Source organism: Bos javanicus, chromosome 14 (genome assembly GCF_032452875.1).
Source record: "Bos javanicus breed banteng chromosome 14, ARS-OSU_banteng_1.0, whole genome shotgun sequence".
NCBI lineage: Eukaryota > Metazoa > Chordata > Mammalia > Artiodactyla > Bovidae > Bos > Bos javanicus.
In genome coordinates this window covers 6,453,948-6,479,688 of record NC_083881.1, presented here as the reverse complement: position 1 = coordinate 6,479,688, position 25,741 = coordinate 6,453,948, and the positions used below count along the sequence as shown (strand labels likewise).

The window sequence follows — 25,741 nt, the reverse complement described above, 5'->3', positions numbered from 1 at the left end:
AGATACCCACTCCCGTTCTCTTCACTCTCCCTCCCCGGCTTGAGCTCCAGGTGGTCCCTCACAGGTCAATTACTGTCATTGTTTAGTCACTCAGTCATGTCTGACTCTTTGTGACCCCATGGCCTGTAGCTCACCAGGCTCCTATGCCCATGGGATTCTCCAGGCAAGTATACTAGAGTGGGTTATCATTTCTTCCTCCAGGGGATCTTCCTGATCCAGGAATTGAACACAAGTCTCCTGCTTGGAAGGTGGATTCTTTACCACTGAGCCACCTGGGAAGCCCGGCAGGTCAGTTAGCACTGGTCAGAAAGCCTGCCTTCCTTAGAAATGACATTTGGCTACAGGTAATAAAGATCCAGCCAGAGAGGCTTTGACAAATAAGGATCTGGAGAGGGACGTGTCCCACCCATCAAAGAAATGAAAGGAAAGCAACAAGGAGGTGCCTTTCCCACTTAGCACAGTAGTAAGGAACTCATAGTCATAGACTATGGAGATGCAAGAACTTTCAACATCCCCGGCAGTGATGTAAAGTAGGGAAACCATTAGGAAAGCAATCCGGTACCATCTGTTAATATGGAAGAGAAGCAAGCTTCTCTGCTGCAAGTCTGCTGTCAGAGGGCACTGGGGAGTCACCCGCAGGTGTGCTGGTCCACACCCAGGGTGGCCAAGCCAGCGTCGCTTGAAACAGTGAGTGAAACAACAAGAGAAAAGAACCTACCTACATTGTTTCATTATAGAAACAGATAAATTGTGAAATGAGGCACTTAGCAATTAAAATTAATGAACAGAACATATTTATCAACATAATGTCGAATGAGGAAAGCAAATTACAAAAAGAGTCATATGAGCATAAGACATATATGGAAGTGCTTTAATGTGCAAAAAACAAAAATATGTTTTGCTTGTGGAGCTGTATATGGATAGTCCAAAGATTTAAGCGTGTTTGGTCAGATCAGATCAGATCAGTTGCTCAGTCGTGTCCGACTCTTTGCGACCCCATGAATCGCAGCACGCCAGGCCTCCCTGTCCATCACCAACTCCTGGACTTCACTGAGACTCACATCCATCGAGTCAGTGATGCCATCCAGCCATCTCATCCTCTGTCGTCCCCTTCTCCTCTTGTCCCCAATCCCTCCCAGCATCAGAGTCTTTTCCAATGAGTCAACTCTTCGCATGAGGTGGCCAAAGTCCTGGAGTTTCAGCTTTAGCATCATTCCTTCCAAAGAAATCCCAGGGCTGATCTCCTTTAGAATGGACTGGTTGGATCTCCTTGCAGTCCAAGGGATTCTCAAGAGTCTTCTCCAACACCACAGTTCAAAAGCATCAGTTCTTCGGTGCTCAGCCTTATTCACAGTTCAACTCTCACATCCATACATGACCACAGGAAAAACCATAGCCTTGACTAGACGGACCTTTGTTGGCAAAGTAATGTCTCTGCTTTTAAATATGCTATGTAGGTTGGTCATAACTTTCTTTCCAAGGAGTAAGCGTCTTTTAATTTCATGGCTGCAGTCACCATCTGCAGTGATTTCGGAGCCCAAAAACATAAAGTCTGACACTGTTTCCACTGTTTCCCCATCTATTTCCCATGAAGTGATGGGACCGGATGCCGTGATCTTCATTTTCTGAATGTTGAGCTTCTAGCCAACTTTTTCACTTTCCACTTTCACTTTCATCAAGAGGCTTTTTAATTCCTCTTCACTTTCTGCCATAAGGGTGGTGTCATCTGCATATCTGAGGTTATTGATATTTCTCCCAGCAATCTTGATTCCAGCTTGTGTTTCTTCCAGTCCAGCGTTTCTCATGATGTACTCTGCATATAAGTTAAATAAACAGGGTGACAATATACAGCCTTGACAAACTCTTTTTCCTATTTGGAACCAGTCTGTTGTTCCATGTCCAGTTCTAACTGTTGCTGCCTGACCTGCATACAAATTTCTCAAGAGGCAGATCAGGTGGTCTGGTATTCCCATCTCTTTCAGAATTTTCCACAGTTTATTGTGATCCACACAGTCAAAGGCTTTGGCATAGTTAATAAAGCAGAAATAGATGTTTTTCTGGAACTCTCTTGCTTTTTCCATGATCCAGCGGATGTTGGCAATTTGATCTCTGGTTCCTCTGCCCTTTCTAAAACCAGCTTGAACATCAGGAGGTTCACAGTTCACATATTGCTGAAGCCTAGCTTGGAGAATTTTGAGCATTACTTTACTAGTGTGTGAGATGAGTGCAATTGTGCGGTAGTTTGAGCATTCTTTGGCATTGCCTTTCTTTGGGATTGGAATGAAAACTGACTTTTTCCAGTCCTGTGGCCACTGCTGAGTTTTCCAAATGTGCTGGCATATTGAGTGCAGCACTTTCACAGCATCATCTTTCAGGATTTGGAATAGCTCAACTGGAATTCCATCACCTCCACTAGCTTTGTTCGTAGTGATGTTTTCTAAGGCCCACTTGACTTCACGTTCCAGGATGTCTGGCTCTAGGTCAGTGATCACACCATCGTGATTATCTGGGTCATGAAGATCTTTTTTGTACAGTTCTTCTGTGTATTCTTGCCATCTCTTCTTAATATCTTCTGCTTCTGTTATATCCATACAATTTCTGTCCTTTATCAAGCCCATCTTTGCATGAAATGTTCCTTTGGTATCTCTGATTTTCTTGAAGAGATCTCTAGTCTTTCCCATTCCTTAGACCCTGATTTCCTCAGTAGAGGAGAATGGAATGAAGGGACTTCCATTTTACATTTTCTTTTACTGTTAAATAATTTATAAAGCAAATATCTGGATGGACAGTTTATTATTCTCTGAAGTTTTTAGTACATTTCCTAATTGAATCAATTAAAGAAGGTACACAGATGATTGCAGGTCTGGCTGACAGAATGGAGCAAGGGGAGAGGCTTGTGGAGAGCCTGGTGGAACCAGGACCCTCAGCTCCCAAAGGTGGAGTGTCTCCAGCCTTCTCCAAGGAGCCAGGTCTGATCTCTCCTCATGCTTCAGTTTGGTTCAGTCACTCAGTCATGTCCGACTCTTTGCGACCCCATGAACCACAGCACGCCAGGCCTCCCTGTCCATCACCAGCTCCCAGAGTCCACCCAAACCCATGTCCATTGAGTCGGTGATGCCATCCAGCCATCTCATCCTCTGTCGTCCCCTTCTCCTCCTATCCTCAATTTTTCCCAGCATCAGGGTCTTTTCCAATGAGTCAGTTCTTCCCATCAGGTGGCTAAAGTATTGGAGTTTCAGCTTCAGCATCAGTCCATCCAATGGACACCCAGGACTGATCTCCTTTAGGATGGACTGGTTGGATCTCCTTGCAGTCCAAGGGATTCTCAAGAGTCTTCTCCAACACCACAGTTCAAAAGCATAAATTCTTTAGCACTCAGCTTTCTTTATACTCCAACTCTCACATCCATACATGACCACTGGAAAAACCATGGCCTTGACTAGATGGACCTTTGTTGGCAAAGTAATGTTTCTGCTTTTTAATATGCTGTCTAGGTTGGTCATAAGTTTCCTTCCAAAGAGTAAGCATCTTTTAATTTCACGGCTGCAATCACCATCTGCAGTGATTTTGGAGCCCCCAAAAATAAAGTCAGCCACTGTTTCCCCATCTATTTCCCATGAAGTGATGGGACCAGATGCCATGATCTTCACTTTCTGAATGTTGAGCTTTAAGCCAACTTTTTCACTCTCCTCTTTCATTTTCATCAAGAAGCTCTTCAGTTCTTCTTCACTTTCTGCCATAAGGGTGGTGTCATCTGCATATCTGAGGTTATTGACATTTCTCCCAGCAATCTTGATTCCAGCTTGTGCTTCTTCCAGCCCAGCGTTTCTCATGATGTACTCTGGATGTAAGTTAAATAAGCAGGGTGACAATATACAGCCTTGACATACTCCTTTTCCTATTTGGAACCAGTCTGTTGTTCCATGTCCAGTTGTAACTTGCTTTCTGACCTGCATACAGGTTTCTCAAGAGGTTCGGGAAGCCTTTTTTTCAGGTCTCAAATTTCAAATGCAGTAGCACCCCCACATCAAATCCCCAGTATTTCTGACCATCCCATATTTCTGGAGCCAAGATCAGCCTTTCTTGCTTTCAAACGTCTTATTTTGCTTAACTTTTGGGTACCAGGAAGTCTGAATCTTTAGCCAGGACTTTGAAAGCTTGTACTGAGAAAAAAGAGAGAGAGAGATTCTGCAGCAATTATGTGGAAAGGAAAAGAGATAAAGGGGATGTTTTTATGCGAGTGTCTGGCCTCTTAACCTAGTCTAACTTTAAATAAAGTCAAATCTCTGACCTTCACTGGGGAAGGGGGAGGAGAGTCGAAAATACCTCTTGCCTATCTTCAAGGTTGAATCTATTCTGTTTGAACACTAAATTTCCTTAAGTACATTTCAGGACAATTGAATTTATCTCATAGATAACTGATTTGCATTAATAGCAACTATTGATACAGTGCTTCCTGCTGGCCATTAGATTACACGCATTATCCCTTTTAATCTCCAGGGCTACCCTAGGAGATATGTATGTTTATTCTTATTTTATGAATGGAAAGGGGCAAAGAAACATGTCCAAGGGCACATGGCTGATAAGCAGGAGAGCTGGGACTCTACCTAAAAGCATAGCTTTGCATGTTGGTGGTGAACATTAGGACGTATGGAACCTTCCTTATTGAACGCAGCCTTCATGGACCACGTGTACTGAGGCCAACTCCATCTCTGGTGCTAACCATGTCTGTCTCGTGTCTTCATGTCTGTCTTACCATACCACTCATGTCTGTCTACCTGAATGTCTGACCCACATCTTTAACATCAGTTCCAAGAGGATTCTTTTCTTACACAATCTGTTTCCCCTCTAGTCTTTCCTGTTTCTGTAAATGGCATCAGCATCCACTCAACAGCTCAGACCAAAAACTTAGAAAATACCTTCATGTTCTCTCTGGCCCTCAAACTCAACTCACCTCACCAGCAAATCCCTATGTCTCTACTCCCAAAAAGCACCTCGGATGGGACCGCTCCTCTGCAGGTTCCCTTTTCTTTTTGGCATCACCACAGAGCATGTGGGGTCTTAGTTCCCCAGCCAGGGATGGAACCCATGTCCGCGCAGTGGAATCACAGAATCTTAACCACTGAGAAGACTCCGTGCTTCCTCTGTAGGGGTGCAGGTTCAATCCCCAGTTGCAGAACTGAGATCCCACATGCTGTGCAGTGTGGCCAAAAAGAAAAGAAAAAGAAATGGGATCTGACAGGAAAGTATTTCAAGACACCCCTTTCTCTGATGACAGTGATACCCCTGAAGCTGGTCTCTCTGTTTCCCTTCCTCCCCTGCTGCACCCCTCCAGAACATTCAGTGATTTAAGTGAAACGGTTCACTGTACCCCCCTTGGTTTCAAGTCTCTGGGGATTTCTCACTGAGTGAGCGAAGCAGCAAGTGGTGGCTTCCCGGGCCCACACATGGCCGGCTTCACGGTGTGCAGACGGTATTGCACGGTCGTGCTCAGAAGGGCCTGTGTTTGGTTTGAAGCTCCACTGTCACTGTCTTGGAATTCTTAGTAATTTCTGAACCAGAGACTCTGCATCTTCATTTTGTCCTGGGCACCGTGAATTATTGATAAAGAAGCCACCTGCAATGCAGGAGACGCCAGTTTGATCCCTGGGTCTAGAAGATCCCATGGAGAAGGAAATGGCAACCCACTCCAGTATTCTTGCCTGGGAAATCCCATGGACAGAGGAGCCTTGTGGGCTATAGTTCATGGGGTTACAAAAGAGTTGGATGTGACTTAGTGACTAAGCTCACCCCCTGTCCACACACACTGAGTTTCTGGTCTTTCTCTGATCTTATCTCCCCTCACTGTTCCTCTTGCTTCATCCAGCCCCTCACTCGTATCTCTGCTTCTCTTAGCATTTCCTGAAGAATGAATGCTGCATGCTCCATGCACTCTGATCCCTGCTGCCTGAGAAACAGTATCCAAGTAACACCTTCTACATTTGATGTCTTCACTGGCACATTAATCAAAAAGGTTGTCCTTTCTCTGTCCCCAGTCCATGACCTCACTGAGCACTGCACCATCTGCAGCCACCTGCCTACAAACTTCTACTTGTAATTCCACAGTCCTGAGGCCACCAAGTGCAGGACTAAGAGATGGAATTCCATGATCCATATGGGTGCCACTGAAAGTCATCAAACCACTGGGGGGACATTCTGTAATACTCGCTTTGTGGAGCGTGTGTTGTGATTCCTCCCACAAAGTTTGCAGATGATGGAAATACTGACATCTTCCCAAGAATTTGAGCTTGCTATTGGATAACTACCCAGAGCACAGCTCAGGTCTAGAATATAGAGTACAAGGGATGATGCTTTGAAATAATTAGTGAGCACCCACTCCATCCAAACGCTAAAATGTACAGGAAGCACATATTAATGGGATGGGGAAGAGCTGTAATCAAAGTAAGAATAACATGAGGCAGGAGTGCCCAGGAGGAGACATGTGAATGAGGATAAGTAATGTCTAGTTTGTGCCAAGCAGAAGGGCAGACATCCCCAGCAGAGGGAAGGCCCTTGACAAAATCCAGAGGCTCAGACTGCCTAAGGATCTCCACAAGCACATTCACAACAAGCCCCTGAGTTTGGTATACCAACGGGAATGACCTCCACGTACAGGTGAGGAAACCAAGTCTCAGAGAAGTCAAATAACGTGCCAGGTCATGAAACGAGATGGACTTGTGCATGCTTTTTGATTCCTTCTGAGTCTCTGTCCTGACTCCCAGAGTTTATACTGCAATGAACAGAGCCCAAGTGGATGCTACAGCAGAGAGAGACAATGGCCAGAATGACAGAAAGGATTCATCTAAATTATCTGCATCCTTAACAGGCATTTAATGAGGAGAGAGCTATCTGAGAGAGGAGTTGAACACCCTGGTTTGAGCCCTGGCTCTGTCACTAGCTTGCAAAGTATTCCTAGATAAATTATATGCCCTCTGAGCTAGTTTTTCTCATATGATAAATGAGCCTACCATCATTAGAGGATTGACACAGTACATAGACGAGACACTCTGTGTGATGGTAATCTGTGTGCTCTGGAGAGCTGTATACATGTTAGATTTATTGCTTAATTATATTATTATTATATCTTCTATAGCATGCTATATATTTTATAATAATGTACAAGCATATTCCCTTGTATATTATTATTTTATCATTACTAAAAATATTTTCCCAAGTAAGACATAGTTTAATGGCAGATTGCATGGGACAAAATACCTCAACTGCAAGAGCTTTTCAGACTTCAGGTTGCAGACCTTTAATAGGTCATATAAACAAGTGGAAAAGAAAGTGAAAGTGCTAGTTGCTCAGTCACTGTGTCCGACCTTTTGGGAGTTAGTTTCTTTCTTTTTTCAACATTAAGGCAATACAGTTCCTGACCAAGTACACACAATTAGCTGTGATGCAAAAGTTATTGCTGCCAGGAGGTCATGATCAAAAAAGTCTTAAGAACCCAACAATCAAAAGAAAAACCTAGAAATATGAGGGATCAGTGGTTGGTTGTTTGATGATAAAGGGCCTTGGAGATGACGGAGTCCTACGGGCCTCACTCCTACCTTCAGGAGTTTGGATATCTAACGTTTATTCATTAGTGTCCGCTATGCACCATCCCTGACTTCAAGGCACTGCTTACATTTTCATGGGAGAGAGAGATAATACAAGTATGTTGAAAAACAAAGGTTTTTTTCAGGTTGAAATAAATTCAGTGAAGGAACTAAGCAAAGGAAGCGACAGAGAAGCATTGGAGGGTGTCCCCATGAAGGGTGTCTGAACAGGTGACCCTGAGGTTGGATCCTAAAGGACGGACGTCTTGGAGCTTGTCTTGGTCTTTCCTCCATGATGACAAGGCAGCAGCCACGATGTTAGGACCACACTCTCATTCAAGCCAGAAAGACAGGGTAAGGGGAACCAGTGATGCCATATATGTACTTACCTTTCGTTAGGAAAACGTATTATTAGAAGGAAAATTTTCAGTTAATTGCTAGAGATCAATGGATGCTGAGGAAAGCACGTGTCTCTCTAAAGATGATCATGTGGCTTCCAAACTGAATTGGGCTTTGATTACGAAGGAAGAAAGGGACCACGTGTATTGAGTAGATGGTAAACTGTGATTGCCACTGGTATCATTCTCTACACATTTCTGTGCATTCGTTCATGTGAGTCCTTCTACTCAGCACATGCTTTTTCATCTCATGAAAGAGAAATAAGCATATGGCTTCATTTTCTTCCCAATGCCAGTGATAGACAACCTCCAGACAGCCTGATTCATGAAAAAAAAGCAAGGTATGTGCTTACATAAGCCACAGTGTCCAGCTTTCTCATACTTGCGGATGAATGGAATCTCAGCTAACAGGTCATATGGGAAACAAGCAGCTTTTATCCAAGGCACCTCTCTGCTGACTCCCTCACATGAAGCACTTTCACTGTTCACCCTAAGAACCCTAAATTCTACCCTAAAAAAGGGGAGAAAGGTCAGCTTCTCCCAGGGATTCATCTCTACTCTGACACTCAGTGACCAAAGCCTTCAAGTGAGGTCAGAATAACCTTACCTTGACCAGAGTTTCAAGGTCTCTATTACTGATGCTGTGTATCTGCTACCCTGACCCCTTACCTGGCTGAGGACATTGTGCTGACCTCTAGTCTTAATCCCCATGCTCTGAGATTGGATTGCTCCACGGTTTTTATCTCAACCCTGTGTAAGTCCACAGTGCCCTGCAGACTCAGCTGAACCCCCTGTCTCCTTCCTCACTTTGCTTTTCCATTCTACCTTGACCAGCGCATCCTCAGTGTCTAGCTCTGTCTCAGGAAGAGTCCTGGAGCGATGTGACCATGTCTGTTCATATTTATTTCCATCCCACAAGAGGGTAGACGTAGGCTTTCTAATAAGTACCACATTACTCAATCCATAATTTATTATACATTATTATCCTCAGCTTTTTGCCAGTATGATTATTCCACAAATTGCAGGTTCCAACTTTAAATTAATGCTGATTGTGACTTTTTGCAGGTGCATTCGCTTACCTTTATCTATATTAAATCTCATCTCATTTGCTTCCAAAAACTTGCTTTCTTCTCTCTTCTCTTAGCCTCTGCAGTACTCATTGTGTTTTGGAATTTGATAGCATCTGAAATGTAATCAAGTTATCTTTCCTTCTAAATCATAAATGAGCTTAGCCTAAATGCTTCTAACTTGTATAGGAGAAGAATTAGCATTTATTGTCCGTTGACTAGGAGTCAATTCATCATGTGATGGATTGTTGCTGTATACACTCAATCTTCTGACTAGGTTGACCAGCTGACAACACCCAGCTCTTGGTGGGCAGTTCCAATCACACGATTGCTTGATGCCCCATGATCAGACACTCAGTTTTTATTAAGATCCAGTAGCATGGCAGGAGCTTCTTTTTGAATAGTGCGTAATTCTCTGTGATGTAAGTGTGTTTTTGATCCAGAAACCTAAAGGTCTTCTCTGTGGCTCTCCTATTGAAGTTGCCAAGCCCTCCACACAGCATTCGTGTCTACTTCAATAGATCTGGCACCTGAAATCTGCCTGGTCATATAGCTCCATGTCAGAGCCGCCTTTACAGCAGGCTGATCCTCTTGCAGAAGTTGCTTTTGGCCTCTGGCTTTTGGCCCCAGTCAAAACTGGCAGCCTTCCTAGTCATCAATAAACTGTTGGAACAATGTTCTCAAATGTGGTACACACTGCTTCCAAAACCAAAGAGGCCCATCAAACACAGTGCCCAACTTTTATCTGCAGGGAACTCAAGGTACACTAGGGCTTCCCAGGTAGCACTAGTGGGAAAGAACTCAGCTGCCAGTGCAGGAGACCTGAGAGACACGGGTTCAATCCCTGGGTCAGGAAGATCCCTGGAGGAGGGCATGGCAACCCACTCCAGTATTCTTTGCTGGAGGATCCCATGGACAGAGGAGCCTGGTGGGCTAAGTCCATGGGGTCACAAAGAGTCAGACACGACTGAAGTGACAGCACACATGCACTCATGGTTCAATAATGTGGCTTATACCTTGTGATGTGCCCCAGAAGGTTAGACACCTGTCTTCACCCAATTTCACCAAGGAGGCAGTCCAAAATCTTCATGGAGTTTATCTCCCACCACTGGTCTGGGAGAGGTGTGTGTTTTAGTGAACACACAACAGTCTCTGACATACATATGCATACATATATGTGCCTGCATATACAATAAAGATCTGTCAAATAGTGCATCTCAAGCTTTCCAAAGGGAAATATAAGTAGAAGGGGATGAGCAATGATTCCTTCTCTTCCATCCAAACACATTTTACTTCAATTTACCCAATTGCAATAACACCCAATGCAACCCACTCCAGTATTCTTGCCTGGGAAATCCCATGGACAGAGAAGCCTGGCAGGCTACAGGGCCACTGAAGAGTCAGACACAACTGTGAGACTAAATAGCAATGAGATGAGAACTCATTCCCCGAAACGCAGAAATTATGCAGGAGTGCACAGACATCCTGGAATGCAAAGTCAAGTGGGCCTTAGGAAGCATCAGAATTCCAGTTGAGCTATTGCAAATCCTAAAAGATGATGCCGTGAAAGTGCTGCACTCAATATGTCAGCAAATTTGGAAAACTCAGCAGTGGTTACAGGACTGGAAAAGGTCAGTTTTCATTCCAATCCCACAGAAAGGCAATGCCAAAGAATACTCAAACTACCACACAGTTGCATTCATCTCATATGCTAGCAAAGTAATGCTTAAAATTCTTCAATCCAGGCTTCAACAGTACATGAACCATGAACTTCCAGATGTTCAAGCTGGATTTTCAAGCTGGAAAAGGCATAGAAACCAGAGATCAAATTGCCACCATCCGTTCGATCATCTAAACAGCAAAAGAGTTACAGAAAAACATCTACTTCTGCTTCATTGACTATGCCAAAGTCTTTGAATGTGTGGATCACAACAAACTGGAAAATTCTTAAAGAGATGGGAAAACCAGACCACTTGACCTGCCTCCTGAGAAATTTGTATGCAGGTCAAGAAGCAACAGTTAACACTGGACATGGAACAACAGACTGATTCCAAATCAGGAAAGGAGTACATCAAGGCTGTATATTGTCACCCTGCTTATTTAACTTATATGCAGAGTACATCATGAGAAATGCTGGACTGGATGAAGCACAAGTTGGAATCAAGATTGCCGGGAGAATTATCAATAACCTGAATATGCAGATGACACCACACTTATGGCAGAAAGTGAAGAAGAACTAAAGAGCCTCTTGATGAAAGTGATTTGAGTGATTTAAGTTGGCTTAAAACTCAGCATTCAGAAAACTAAGGTTATGGCATCTGGTCCCATCACTTCATGGCAAATAGATGGGGAAACAGTGGAAACAGTGACAGACTTTATTTTGGGGGGCTCCAAAATCACTGCAGATGGTGACTGCAGCCATGAAATTAAAAGACACTTACTCCTTGGAAGGAAAGTTATGACCAACCTAGACAGCATATTAAAAAGCAGAGACATTACTTTGCCAACAAAGGTCTATCTAATCGAAGCTATGGTTTTTCCAGTAGTCATGTATGGATGTGAGAGTTGGAGTATAAAGAAAGCTTAGTGCTGAAGAATTGATGCTTTTGAACTGTGGTGTTGGAGAAGACTCTTGAGAGTCCCTTGGACAGCAAGGAGATCCAACCAGTCCATCCTAAAGGAAATCAGTCCTGAATATTCATTGGAAGGACTGATGCTGAAGCTGAAACTCCAATCCTTTGACCACCTGATGCGAAGAACTGACTCATTGGAAAAGACCCTGATGCTGGGAGGGATTGGGGGCAGGAGTAGAAGGGAACAACAGAGGATGAGCTGGTTGGATGGCATCACTGACTCAATGGACTTGAGTTTGAGTAAACTCCGGGAGTTGGTGATGGACAGGGAAGCCTGGCATGCTGCAGTCCATGGGGTCAGACACAAGTGAGCAACTGAACTTAGCTTCACAGATCAAGTAAGCAGACTTGAGCAAACTAATACAGTTAGTGGAGTTACCCAGCCCCTGATCATTTGCATATTCTGTTTAGGCATAACAGTGAAAACAATTCATGTGATGCGAGCAGTTGACTCATTGGAAAAGTCCCTGATGCTGGGAAAGACAGAGGACGGAAGGAGAAGAGGGGGTCAGAGGATGAAATGGCATCACTGATGCACAGACGTGAACTTGGGCAAACTTTGGGAGATGGTGAGGGACAGGGAGGCCTGGCATGCTGCTGTCCAATGGGGTCACAAAGAGTTGTACATGACTGCGTGGCTGAACAACAGCAGCAAAAACAATTCAAGGCAACAGAAGATACGAGAAGTTGAGGGGGACAAATGATAGATTGGGTGGTAGAGAATGAGATGATTAGATGGCAAACATTTTCATTATATTTATTATGGTGATCTGTGACCAGTGATCTTTGCTATTACTATTGCAAAAGTATTATGACTTGCTGGAAGCTTAGATGAAGGTTAGCAGTTTTTAGCAATAAAGCATATTAAAATTTAAGGTATGTACATATAATGCTATTGCATACTTTGTAGGGTACAGTAGAGTGTAAATAAAACTTTTTTCATTTTATTTTTTTTTATTAAAGTGTAGTTGATTTACTATGGTGTATTAGTTTTAGGTGCACAGCAGAGTGATTCACTTGTACCCATACATATAGAGATGTGTATTCTTGTTCAGGTTCTTTTCCATTACAGGTTATTGTAAGATATTAGTTGTATTTCCCTGTGCTATACAGTAGGTCCTTGTTGTTTATCTTTTTTTTTTATGTATAGTAACGGGCATGTGTTAATCCTAAATTCCTGATTTATACCTCTCGTCCCTTTCCATTTTGATAACCAGAAGCTCCTCTTCTATGTCTGTGAGTCTATTTTGTAAATAAGTTCATTTGTATCATTTTCACATTCCTCATATAAGGGAAATACTATGAGTGTCTTTCTCTGACTTCACGTAGTGTGATCATCTCGATGGACATCAGTTTTATATGTACTAGGAAATCAAGTACGTATAACTTGCTTTATTGCAATATTTGCTTTATGGAAGTGGCCTGAAACCAAACCCACAATATTTCCAAGGTATGCCTGTGTTCAACTGTAGTATAATTCAAACAACTTTTGGGGGAAAAAGAATTAATTTCCCATCACTCCAAAATCTTCTTTAATCTTAATAGATGTTGCATTTATTTTACTTTGCTGTAATCAGCATATACATTCTATTTTCCCTTCTGCCTTTTTTATTCACCATCATTCAATGCCCACAATTGTCTGCCTACTGTAGAGAATTTTTATTTTAATGGCTAGGTATTTATTATTCATTATTAATTATTCATTATTTTGTTCTTCAATCATCCTTTCTGAAATCTATTGTAAGTTCATAGCTTGTGAACAACTTTGTACAATGGCTTCTGTATTAGCCTCCCAGGGCTGCCATGATAAAGTGCCACAGACTGAGTGGCTTAAACAACAGTAATTTATATTCTCACAGTTTTTGAAGTCCAAATTCAAGGTGGTTGGCAGGCCTGGCATCTTCTGGGCCCTCTCTCTTTGGTCTTCAGAGGGCCGTTTTCTCCCCGCTTCTTCACATGACCTTCCCTTTGGGCCCATCTGTGTCCTGATCTCCTCTTATAAGGACAACAGTCTTGTTGGACAGGCCCCCCTGCTGACTGCACCTTACCTGCATTACTGCAAGACTAGTAGCAAATACCAGAGAAGGCAATGGCACCCCACTCTAGTACTCTTGCCTGGAAAATCCCATGGACAGAGGAGCCTGGTAGGCTGCAGTCCATGGGGTCGCAAAGAGTCGAACACGACTTAGCGACTTCACTTTCACTTTTCACTTTCCTGCATTGGAGAAGGAAATGGCAACCCACTCCAGTGTTCTTGCCTGGAGAATCCCAGGGACGGGGCAGCCTGGTGGGCTGCCGTCTATGGGGTCGCAGAGAGTCGGACACGACTGAAGCGACTTAGCAGCAGCAGCAGCAGCAGCAAATACACATGCTGAGGTCTTGGGGATAGGACTTCAGCATACGGATTTGGGGGCAATCACGGTTCTGCCCACAGATGTTTCTTTTTCATTCGGGGTCCTTCTCTGACTTTTCAAAGCTGGAGCAGACCTCACCTGTCTCCTCATTGTCAACCTCTTGCCCTCTGCCCTTTGGTGACTCTGGGATGTGACCTGGGAGTACAGTGAGGTTCATACCCAGATGGTAACCCTTGCAGAGTGAGTAATAGAAGATGGAGAGGTGCTGGAAAATAAATCCTTCTCTTCTCCCACCCCAATAAGTCATTCCAATCCATGGTGTCTGGGGACATCTCACACACAACAGAGAATCCACCAGCATTTTTGTGTGTGAAAATGCAGCTTTCTCAGTCTTAATGCACTTTGTACTTTTCTTCCCGTTTTTCTTAGGTCATTTCCCTCTCTATTGCTATAGTAATACTGATGCTCTGACATCTGGGATCTTGCTGACCCAGTAGAGACTGCCCCTTCGGGGTCAGCCACCTGCCAGAAATAGCAAAGGATTCACCTGTGAGTTTACCTTTTACATGCAAACAACAAATCCAGAGCCTCCCCCCGCCCCCAACTTCACCCATCTCTTTGGGGCTCTCACACTCAGGCTTACCACCCACCTGTCCTCTGAAAAACAAACAAACAAAAAAGGAGCATAATTGCTTTACAGTATTGTGATAGTTTCTGCTGTAAGTATACATATATCCCTTCCCCCTTGAGCTTCCCTCCCACACACCCGCCCCCATCCCACCCCTCTAAGTCATCACAGAGCTGGGCTCCCTGTGCTGTACAGCAGCTGCCCAATGTTCACTGCAGTGCTATTTACAACAGCCAGGACATGGAAGCAACCTAAATGTCCGCCGTGAGGTGAATACAGAAGATATGTATGCATATATGCAAAGGAATATTACTCGGTCATAAAAAATAAAACGGGATCAGTAGTGATGTGGATGAACCTAGAGTCTGCCACACCCGCCTGTTCTGATCGCTCCAGGACCACGCACCAGACCACCAGAGAGAGTCCCTATGTCACCACCCACAGGAATTATTCACATCAGCCAACCCTAAGCCTGCTCACCCTCACCCACCCTGTTCTTCCCTTCAGGACCCACAATGCTGCCTCCATCCCTGACTTATACCACTGCCTCTGCATCCTGATCCACCTTGGTGCTTTCCCGTGGGAACCATGTGTGTCCTTCCTCCTGGGAACTGGAAATAACAAACTGTGGCAGTCATTTCCAAATCTGTTGGCCTCATCATACCCTGAGTAAGAAAAGAAACTTTCATCCTAAAGCTCCCACCTTAAAATTATTTCTCTTATTAAAAAAAAAACTAAAAAAACAAAAATTCCCACCTCTTGCTACCCAGGCTTTTTATCCCCTTATAAACACTATCACTTAGGCTGTGCCTCAGGTTGATTTTCCAGGAGACTGAGCTAAAGCAGTACCCAAAGGAAAGGAGACATGGTTTCCTTGGTGACCTGCTAAGTGCTGGGCAAAGTACTCAGAACTTCATCCATGTGATTCCATTTGAAATAATTTAAAAGTCAAAGAAAATAGTTTTATAGATCCAGTTGAGTTGCCTTTCTCCAGAAAAAAGAGGCAGAGTGTACTCGTGTGTCTTTCCATCCCTGACAGCATCTGTTTGGTACTGTTTATTCAATAGGTGTTCTATGGTAAATTAGAAGTTGCTTTTACTTAATGTTACTTTAATTGCTAATGAGGCTATGCATTTAAAGTAAGAGTTATTTTGTTTGCTTGTTTTACTGCCAAGGTAAATATACCAGGCATTGGCAGGTGGGTTCCCTGCTTCACTATCCTTGCCTGGAGAATCTCACGGACGGAGGAGTCTGGCAGGCCACAAGCCGTAGCGTGGCAAAGAGCTGGACACAACTGAAGCGACTTAGCACAAGAGCACACAATATATCTGGCTTAGACTTCTTGGGACATAGCAGACTTTCAGGAACTTACCTATCTGTTATATTGGGCTCTAATACTGGCCTCTCAGAAATGGTAGAGGCCCAAATTCCTGACATTGTGGTGCAGAATCTCAGCCTTGGGCTTTCTTGATAGCTTGATAGTAAAGACTCCGCCTCCCAGTGCAGGAGACATGGGTTCAATCCCCGACCCGGGAAGACCCCACGTGCTGCGGTGTAGCTCAGCCCGAGAGCCACCGCTATTGAGGCCACATGGCACAGCTGCTGAAACCCAGGAGCCCTAGAGCCCATGCTCTGCAACAAGACAAGGCACCACAATGAGAAACCCACGCACCACTGCTGCAGAGCAGTGCTGGCTTGCCGCAGCTAGAGAAAGCCTGCAAGCAATGGAGACCCAGCACAGCCTAAAGAAATAAGAATCTCAGTCCCAAGGGCCCCTGATCCAGGGACCACACCCCTGCTACCAGGCTCCCTGGTGACATGAAGCTTTTATGATCTTACCATCTGCTTCTTCTGAGTGCCATTCTTGGGCTAGGGTCTCCTTTAACTACCACTGGCCTCGTGTCAACCTGAAATGTGAGCCCCTCAACCTGGGGGCCTTTGACCCACCCACCATCCCCATAAATAATGCTTGCTGATAAACATCTTTGAGATTCCTCCAAGAAACAGGTTCTCAGGACAAGGTGTTATCATTTAGCTGATAGAAAGCAAATATCTAGCTAATCACCATAATTATATTGTCAAAACTGCTTAAAATATCCACCCTGCTGGTGTAGCAGTGATGTCAGGATCTTTTGTGGCTAGTAAATTGGAACATTAACATGAAATTAAAAAAAGAAAAGTTATATTACCAAGTAATTAATTGCAATGATTTGATAGTTCAAGGATAACTACTAAGCAGTTTCAGGAACATGTAATTATTTTTTCACTCACTATTTTTATGATGCATCACTGTGCCTTTTAAAATGGAAGAGCAACACATAACAGGTCATTAACAGACCACTGTCTAGGTGGGAACTTGTTGTTCAGTCACTAAGTTGTTTGATTCTGCAGCACGCCAGGCTTCCCTGTCCTTCACCAACTCCCGGACCTTGCTCAAACTCATGTCCATCGAGTCAGTGATGCCATCCAACTATCTCATCCTCTGTCGTCCCCTTCTCCTCCTGCCCTCAGTCTTTCCCAGCACCAGGGTCTTTTCCAATGAGTTGGCTCTTTGCATCAGGTGGCCAAAGTATTCAGTCAATCATGAAGACAAATCTGGTGGCAGAGGCATCCATGCGATCTCAGGCTGCCTGAGAGAGTTCCTTTCTGTTGTCAGGTGGTGACAATGTCATCAACCTCGTGGAAATCACAGATATCTTACGAGTACAACACTGACTGAGAGTGTCGACTGGAAGAGGTTGTCCGAGATTAACGTGGGGCTCCTTATGCTTCCGAACCTCCCCGCCCAGCCAGTGCCCTGGGTCCCAGGCTGTGGGAGTCAGGATGCAGGACAGCATAGTGTTGAACAAGCCCACTGTCCAGACGACTGTCAATCAAGACCTGCGAGCTGCCCCTTTCCACTTAGATTTATGGCACTTTGGTTCCTCTTTTCACAGACATCCTGATTCTATTCCACTTAGAGCAGTATTCCTGCTTTCACATTTCCCCATCTTAGTGTCACACAATATGGCTTTTTTGTGGACTCAACTGTTGGTTGTTGTTGCTTAGTCACTCAGTCATATCTGACTCTGCGACCCCGTGAACTGTAGCCCTCTAGGCTCCTCTGTCCATGGGATCCCCCAGGCAAGAATACTGGAGTGGGTTGCCATGTGCTTCTCCAGGGGATTTTCCCGACCCAGGGATTGAACTAAGTCTCCTGCATTGGTGGGCAGATTCTTTACCACTGAGCCACCAGCGAAGTCTGTGGACTGAATGCAAATGAATATAATGAACTTTGAACCCCAAGACCTAGCGTGTGATCATACTTGGACATATAGTCTTCAAAGAGGTTTTTAAGGTTAGATCACTGAAGTGGCCCTGTTTATGAGCAGTGTCATTAGAGGAGGAGATCAGGACTCAGACACAAGCAGAGGAAAGACCGTGAGAAAACCATTAAGAAGTCAGCCTAGGAGAAAGGTTGCCAACTTGCCAACACATTAATCTCACACTACTAGCCTCCAGAACTGTGAGAAACTAAATTTCTATTGTTTAAATTGCTCAGTTTGTGAGTTTTGTTGTGGCATCGGCTCCAACTCCGCAGAGCCTGCTTAGTCATCCAGCATAAGTAGTTTGCCTATTATCTACTTCATTGCAAGTCCCTTGCTATTAGATTTCTATTAATGACTTCATTTGGAAAACCACTGCTTCCTGCCAAGGGCTGTACCAGGAATCAGATGTGACCAGTTTTATAAAGAAATATTATTTGTGGGATATGAAAGTGGGGGTCTTGCACTTCTCTGGCTTTCTCAGATCCTACCTGTATTTCAACACTTCTTTCTTGTACTCAATTCCTACTGAGGTGCGTCTTCCCTGTTAGACCCCAGGCAACTTTGGTGCAGATGTTCTGCCTCACCATCCTGGTGTGTGCTGTGTCACACACACACACACACACACACACACACCCTACAGAGTCCCTGGTGCAAACACTACCAGATTGGATGAAAATCCATCCAACAAATTCCTGAGAATAATTCCATTTCTCCATGATCATCTTCCTCCTCGAGAGGGGAAAGAACAAAGGCCAGGATGTACAGATCCACTTGCAATCTGGACTTGTGATAAGGAAGCAAATTTCTAATTAAAACTTAATCAGTTGGTATCAATTTGTCTATCACTATGGTTTGTCTAGTTCCCATCAGTTCCCCTGAGAATAGATGAGCTCTGCATAAACTTTATTTCCCAGTGATGCTTCTAATACGTTGACAAAAGTTTAAGACACCTCAAGTGTTAACCTAAGACTGGACTTTGGTGTGTAGTGGCCTCTGCTGGGGGCTTCAAGGAGCCCTGGTGTATACGTGTGTCATGCTCAAAACCCTCAGCGCTTCTCTGTGGCCTCTAACAATGGTTTTCAAAACTACATCTAGAAAAACAAAACCATGCTTGCCTCTATTTTATTTTAGTAACAATAACCTGTTCATCTTGCCATCTTCAACAATGTTAGGAGGACATGTCATTTTGATGTGTGTGGCTGTAAAGAAGCTGAAAAAAAAAGCAGTTCTATCTAATAAAGTCTCACAGCTGACTTGACCTGCTTCCTGTTTTCTGTCTCCCAGCTTTATCAGTCCCACTTCCTCATGGACTCTAAACCCTGGACATGTCTAGACACTCAAGCCATCACCTGCTGTTCCTCCTTCCTCCTCTTTCTCCTTGCTCAATCCTGGCTCTCCTCCAAACCTCATCACCTGAATGATGCCTCCCTGCTTTCCCTCCCACCATCTGCATTGCCCTCCTGTGATAAAATCTGGGTCAGTTTTTGTTTCTGAGTCTTTCTCATCTTAGTGGCAGAGATGGTAGTGTCTCATAATCTGCCCCCCGCCACCAGCCCCGGCACTGAACCAAGCACAGGCTCGGTGCTCACGGGGCACTTGATGCTTGAAGAAATGGGAGCCAGGGTGAATGTGAGCCCGCTGGAGTTGGAGCCCCACCTCACCTTCCTTGAACCATGCATCTGTGCATCTCTGCCTGCCTCGTGGGCCTGCTGAGGTCACCGGCCGACATTTCATCTTCCAGTGGTGATGGGCCCATCAGGGAGTCCCTTTACTAGGGCATCTACCACCTCATTCTCTTACATCAAGTCAAATTACTTCCCTGGACTTGCTCGCCTCGCTGAGCCTTTGTGCTCGGTATTTGTTCATCAAGTGTATCGGTAGTGTCGAGGATTTAATCAAGATGTATGGACTAGAAAAGAATTTACAGTATTGGCACATGTGTATGTTGGGGCCAGAGCTGGAGCCATCTATCTTGCCTGAAAACTTGTCAACAAGGTGAAATGGCCAGATGTCTTATTTTTGCAATTTTGTAATTCTCTTTGAACAACCACCCCCACCCCCTGCAAATGCTCCGTCCAGAAAATATGCTTCTCTTGGAATAGCTGTGACCTCCAGCCACAACTGTCTATACAACAGAACGCACAATGTACCCTCTGTCACTCTCCCTGCTCAGGTCTGATTTGGACCCAAACAATGAGACTCAGGGAAAATACAAAGAGGGAGATGAAAGCAGAGCTCCTGATGAAATCAAGAATGACACCATCGTGACACAGAAGCACAGTTCATCATATGAAAATGAGATAAATCATAGCCGTGTACTGTGGGTGCTCTGGAGAAGGCAATGGCACCCCACTCCAGTACTTTCGCCTAGAAAATCCCATGGACGGAGGAGCCTGGTAGGCTGCAGTCCATGGGGTCGCTAGAGTCGGACACAACTGAGTGACTTCACTTTCACTTTTCACTTTCCTGCATTGGAGAAGGAAATGGCAACCCACTCTAGTGTTCTTGCCTGGAGAATCCCAGGGATGGGGCAGCCTGGTGGGCTGCCGTCTATGGGGTCGCACAGAGTCGGACACGACTGAAGCGACTTAGCAGCAGCAGCAGTGGGTACTCAGCAGGGTTACCGTGTTCCTGGGGCTGGAGATTTCACTTCTGTGGGGGAGGGGGCATGTTGGTCCTTTCAATATGCTTTCTTTTAAAGGCTTCCTTTCTCCTTAAAGATTCAGAAGGGTACAGTATAACACAGTGGGTAGATATGGTTTGGATTCAGAGACGACCTTGAGCAAGTAGCTTAAACACCCTGAAGTCTAGATTTCTCATCTACTAATTTGACTAATAACAACATTTCTCTTTCAGAACTGCCACGGGAATCGAAAAGAATAATTCAGGGAAAACACTAAGCAAAGTACCTGGTAGGTAGAAAACATAATATTATTATAAGTATGAAATAAGAAATATACAATGAAATCATTTTTATAGTAGGAGGAAGATCAACAATGTCATAGTATGATTTTTAGTAATAATCAAACTATTGCCAGTTTACAAAAAATTGTTTACAATTTAAAAAAAAAAAGCAAAACAATGACTTCCTGGATGAAAAAGTAGATAATGTAGGATTCTGCAGACAAACAGACCTGGTTTTGAATCCCAGATTCTCCACATTTCAGTTTTGCCAACTTCTGCCCATCTTTATACTTAATCCTTAAAATGGCTTTAACAGAATCCTTCTCATAGGGTTCATGTGAGAATTAAAGTAATAACGTACAGAAAGCCATAAGCTTAGATCCCGACATCTGTTCAGTAAAGAAAAAGCTGTCATTAGTGTTAATATCAGTTCTCTCTGGTTTCTGTCTTAGAAGGAGGACCCTGAGTTGAAGTCCTGGTATTTTTATTAATAGCTGTTAGATATTTACTTAATCTTTTAAAAGCTTCAATTTCCTCATCTGAGGAAAAGTCAGCATTTGGTCACGCAACGTTATGGGCACCCATGGTTTCGTCCTTCTGGGGCACTTCTGAAGAGTGTCCAGAATGTTTCTCGGGGCTTTTCACCCAAAACCAACCAGGAGAAGTAGATGACCCCTGTTGAGAGTTGCCATTGTGTGTGTGCTGTGCATGCTCAGCTGCTAAGCCGTGTCCGATTCTTTGTGACCTCAAGGACTGTATAACCTGCCAGGCTCCTCTGTTCCTGGGATTTCCCAGGCAAGAATACTGGAGTGGGTGGCCATTTCCTTCTCCATGGGATCTTCCTGACCCAGGGATCGAACTCGCGTCTCCTGCCTCTCCCACGCTGCCAGGCCGGTTCTTCACCACTGAGCATCTGGAAAGTCCATCTGTGGGTGCTGACTCTCCTGCACTGCCCGGTCATATGGGGAGAGGGTCCTCACTAAGTAGAATCAAGCCAGCATCAGGGCATCAGAGTGGCCAGGAAAGATGCATGACCTGAGCCCAAGAAGAGAAGCACCAGCATGGGGGCATTTAATCCTGCACAGCAGCATCTGCCCATGTGGGCTGGGATGGGAGATGAGGTGGAGAGGATGAGAAGCAGGATGCAAAGGGGTCTGATACACTCCATGCAGCAAGTAGTCCTGACTTGTCTCAAAGACTTAGAATCAAAACGTTCCCTTCCCGTTCTGAAAACTTGGCTCGTCTTACCCTGAGTTGACACAGCAACAAAAAACAGGTGTTGGGTGAAAATGGCTTTCAATCAAGTATGTGATGACAGATTTCTGAAGACATCTGGATGCTTGATGAAATTTGTATTCCTTTTTCTCTCATTTGCACACACAGTTATATACAGAGAGAGAGAGAGAGAAGCGGATGGCGGGAGGAGGAGGAGAGAGAGAGAAGGAGGGAGAAAGTAATTCCTAGCAATATCTAGTCAGAGACCCTATGGGCTGAATGTTTACATCCCCCCAAGTCCATATGTTGAATCCCTTATCCCGAGGGCAATGGTATTTGGAGGTGGTGTCTCTGGGAGGTAACAGGGTTTACATGAAGTCAAGGGGATGGAGCCCCCACGCTAGTACCCTGATCTCAGACCTCCAGTCTCCAGAACTGAGACAAACAAAAATTGGTTGCTTAAGATGCCCTGTCTATGGTATTCTGTTGGAACAGCCTGAGCAGAGTAACAGAGGGGCAACCCAGCCTCCACCTGCCTCAGCCTACTTCTCAGAGTTGAGCTCTCACTCTGAGGCCAGTCCCTGGGTGGAGGCTTCATCTTGCAGAGATGATGGTGTAAGGGTAGGGAGGTAGAGACGAGAGACATCTGTATATTGAATTTCAACTAAATCATTACCCTTAGGTCTTGGAAATCTCTCATTTTGAAGCTATGAGAAAGTCTCTGTGTTCTATTAGGTGGACAATTGAGTCCACCTTTGGAGCTAACCATGCTTTTGCTGTAGGAATACCACCTTTCAGGTGGGAAAACGAGTGCTGTCCTTTAAACTCACCCCTCACTTCCTTGTCTCCTATGACTGTGCATGCATACAGCACAGACCTGCTTCTCAAATTGAGGGTTTTAAGGTACTCTGGGTCCTGGCAGCTTTGTTGGTGGTGTTCAGTTGCTGTCATGTCTGACTCTTTGTGACCCCATGAACTGCAGCACGCCAGACTGCTCTGTCCCTCACTATCTGTCAAAGTTTGCTCAAACTCATGTCCATTGAGTCAGTTATGCTATCTAAGCATCTCATCCTCTGTCACCCCCTTCTCCTCTTGCCCTCAGTCTTTCCCAGCATCAGGGTCTTTTCCAATGAGCCAGCTCTTCGCATCAGTTGGCCAAAATATTGGAGCTTCAGCTTCAGCATCAGTCCTTCCAATGAATATTCAGAGTTGATTTCCTTTAGGACTGACTGGTTTAATCTCCTTGCTGTCCAAGGGACTCTCAAGAGTTTTCTCCAGGACCACAGTTCAAAAGCATTAATTTTTCAGTGCTCAGCCTTCTTTATGGTCCAACTCTCACATTCACATATGAGTACTGGAAAAGCCGTAGTTTTGAATGTGATGTCTCTACTTCTTAATACATTGCCTAGATTTGTCACCTAGTGGCTAACTCCATGAAAACCTGCTTGTATCATGGGCAGAGCTGAGTATCTGCCACTTTTGTTTCCTAGAGAAAGATTTCTTCTCTGTATATGGATTTAGGATGGAAATTTTTCATTTACTCTTAGATGTGTGTGTAGAGGGGTGTCTGGGTAGCCATTTTCTCACAGAACATCAGGAAATGACCCCCTAAAGATGCAGAAATGACACGTGGGCCTGACCACCATCTCCAGCTAAAAGAGACCCTACAATGAGCCCACATTAGATTGCTAGTGCTCCACTCATAGTCATAGTGGTTGATCATCTCCAGAATGAAGATGGCCAGCAAGGTGCCTTGCGTTGCGTGTGGACTGCTGTATTTGCGTGGGATTGCCTGCTGGAAGACACAGCGCAAGACCAACTCTTAGGAGAAGGAGGTGGGGATTCCAGGAGGGAGGGAGTGTTCTCTGGAAAGAGCAAATCTGAAAACAGACGAAAAGCGTCTGCTGACAGACCCAGATCAGGAGAGAGAGGACACTTTGTCCTGTGGAGGATCAGAGATGTACTCAACACCTCACCCCGCTGGTGCAGAAGGCAAAACTGACTTCTGCTTACTGAGAGGAGCCTGGAGCAGTCACGAGGCATCAGCATAGGACCAGCCCCGGGAGAGGCTTTTCCTTCAGAGCTGAAGGTGGTTTTACCCAGCATAAGTACCTCTGAATTATCATTTCCTTACCACTCTAGTCTGCAGGTAGGGTCCGTTCAACATTACAGAACCGCCTGTGTTAAGATCGAGGCACAGAAGACAAGAGGGCTCTTCTTTCTCGCTGAAATGCACTGGTCTGAGAAAGGTTGTTGGTTCCAGAGCTGCGGTGACCAGTTGAGCATCTCCAGTGAAAACTCATCCGAGTGAGAGGTTCCACCCTAGCCTGGAATAGGAGAGAGCCCTGGTGGGAAGATCCCACAGAGACCCTCACACACAGAGGAGAAGGGCAGGGGGGCAGGGGGACATCCTACCATCACTCGAGTGGGGCCACAAGAGCAGCGATGATTTGGATTTTCTTCTTTGCTTTCAAAGTATTTAATTAATAGTCCAACTCAGTGCATCACCAGACTGATCTCTCCTCAGAAATTGAAATACAGAAAGCTGAAGATCCTTCCCAGTTATCTGATGTGTGCCATTACCGTCTTTCAGAGGATCAGGGAACAGTCAATGAAACCCGTACCTTTCTAAACTTAAGTCATGTTGTTCACCCTACCCGTCTCCCTTTACCCTGTTTAATAGAGAAACTGAATCTGAGATGAGCTTTTAATTAAAAATCTCATAATAATATATACAAAATTCAGGAGATAAGGAGATTAAATATTAATTATTTTTTGTTCTCCCTATCTCTCCACGTTTCCTGTTGTTTGGCAGGCACAAAGTTTCTTAGAACAAAAGGAGACAGAAGAACTTTCAGCATCATAAAGGACAATATTGGAGAGGGTTGTTTGGGGCCTGTGAAGTTCTGACAGTCTTTTTTATATATAAATTTATTTGGCTGTGTGGGATCTTCATTGCTCCATGTAGGATCTTTAGTTGCTGCATTCAAGATCTGTCCCCAGCCAGGTATGGAACTTGAGTCCCCCATGCTGAAAGCTCAGAGTCTTACCCACAGGACCACCAGTAAAGTCCCGATCTGATGGTGTTTTAACTCATCAATCCAGATCCAGACCAAGGAGTGGGCACCACCCACCGATATACCTGGGAGTTCGGAGAGCCCACTCCACCCTCAGCCAGCTCAGTAAATGACAATCCACGCCAGAAGTCCAATACCCTGGGTGGTGGGAGTAATAAGGATGTTAAAAGAACTAAGGACCGTAATAAAGGGGAAAAGAGATTCCAGTGCAAAAAAGCTCTCTTGACAAGGAAGGGCTTTGTTCTTGATTCATTTTATATTTGACAGTGACATGATTTGACTATGGGACCTGAGACCTCTTTCTTCCATGATAGAGGCTTTAAGATTGTAGTTGCAGGAGAAACAATAAAAATAAATCTTAAATGTTTGATTTTTATAAATAATGTCTGTTGCTTTGTTTTCAAGGGCATTTAAAGGAAAAATGATTGCATTTTTCAATTCTATAGAAAATTCCAAATATTTTGAAATTCAGGATGAAGAGAAGACTCTGAGTCCTTTAGTTTGCATTCACAGCTGAACCGTTCTTTCAAGGTCTTTCTCGAAGCTTTAGAAGTCCTAAACAGAGGCCTCCTGTTGA

The 25,741-nt window shown here is 44.4% G+C and overlaps 1 long non-coding RNA gene across 1 annotated transcript in view; it reads left to right on the top strand.

Annotated features, from left to right (window-relative positions):
* The window catches only part of LOC133260308 (uncharacterized), a 44,204-nt gene extending 18,702 nt beyond the window's left edge, over positions 1–25,502 (top strand). Inside the window, exons 4-6 of the long non-coding RNA XR_009740738.1 lie at positions 202–288; positions 20,825–20,884; positions 24,903–25,502. This is a non-coding gene — a long non-coding RNA (uncharacterized LOC133260308). The remainder of the gene's footprint in view (positions 1–201; positions 289–20,824; positions 20,885–24,902) is intronic.
* Positions 25,503–25,741: the final 239 nt, after the last annotated feature.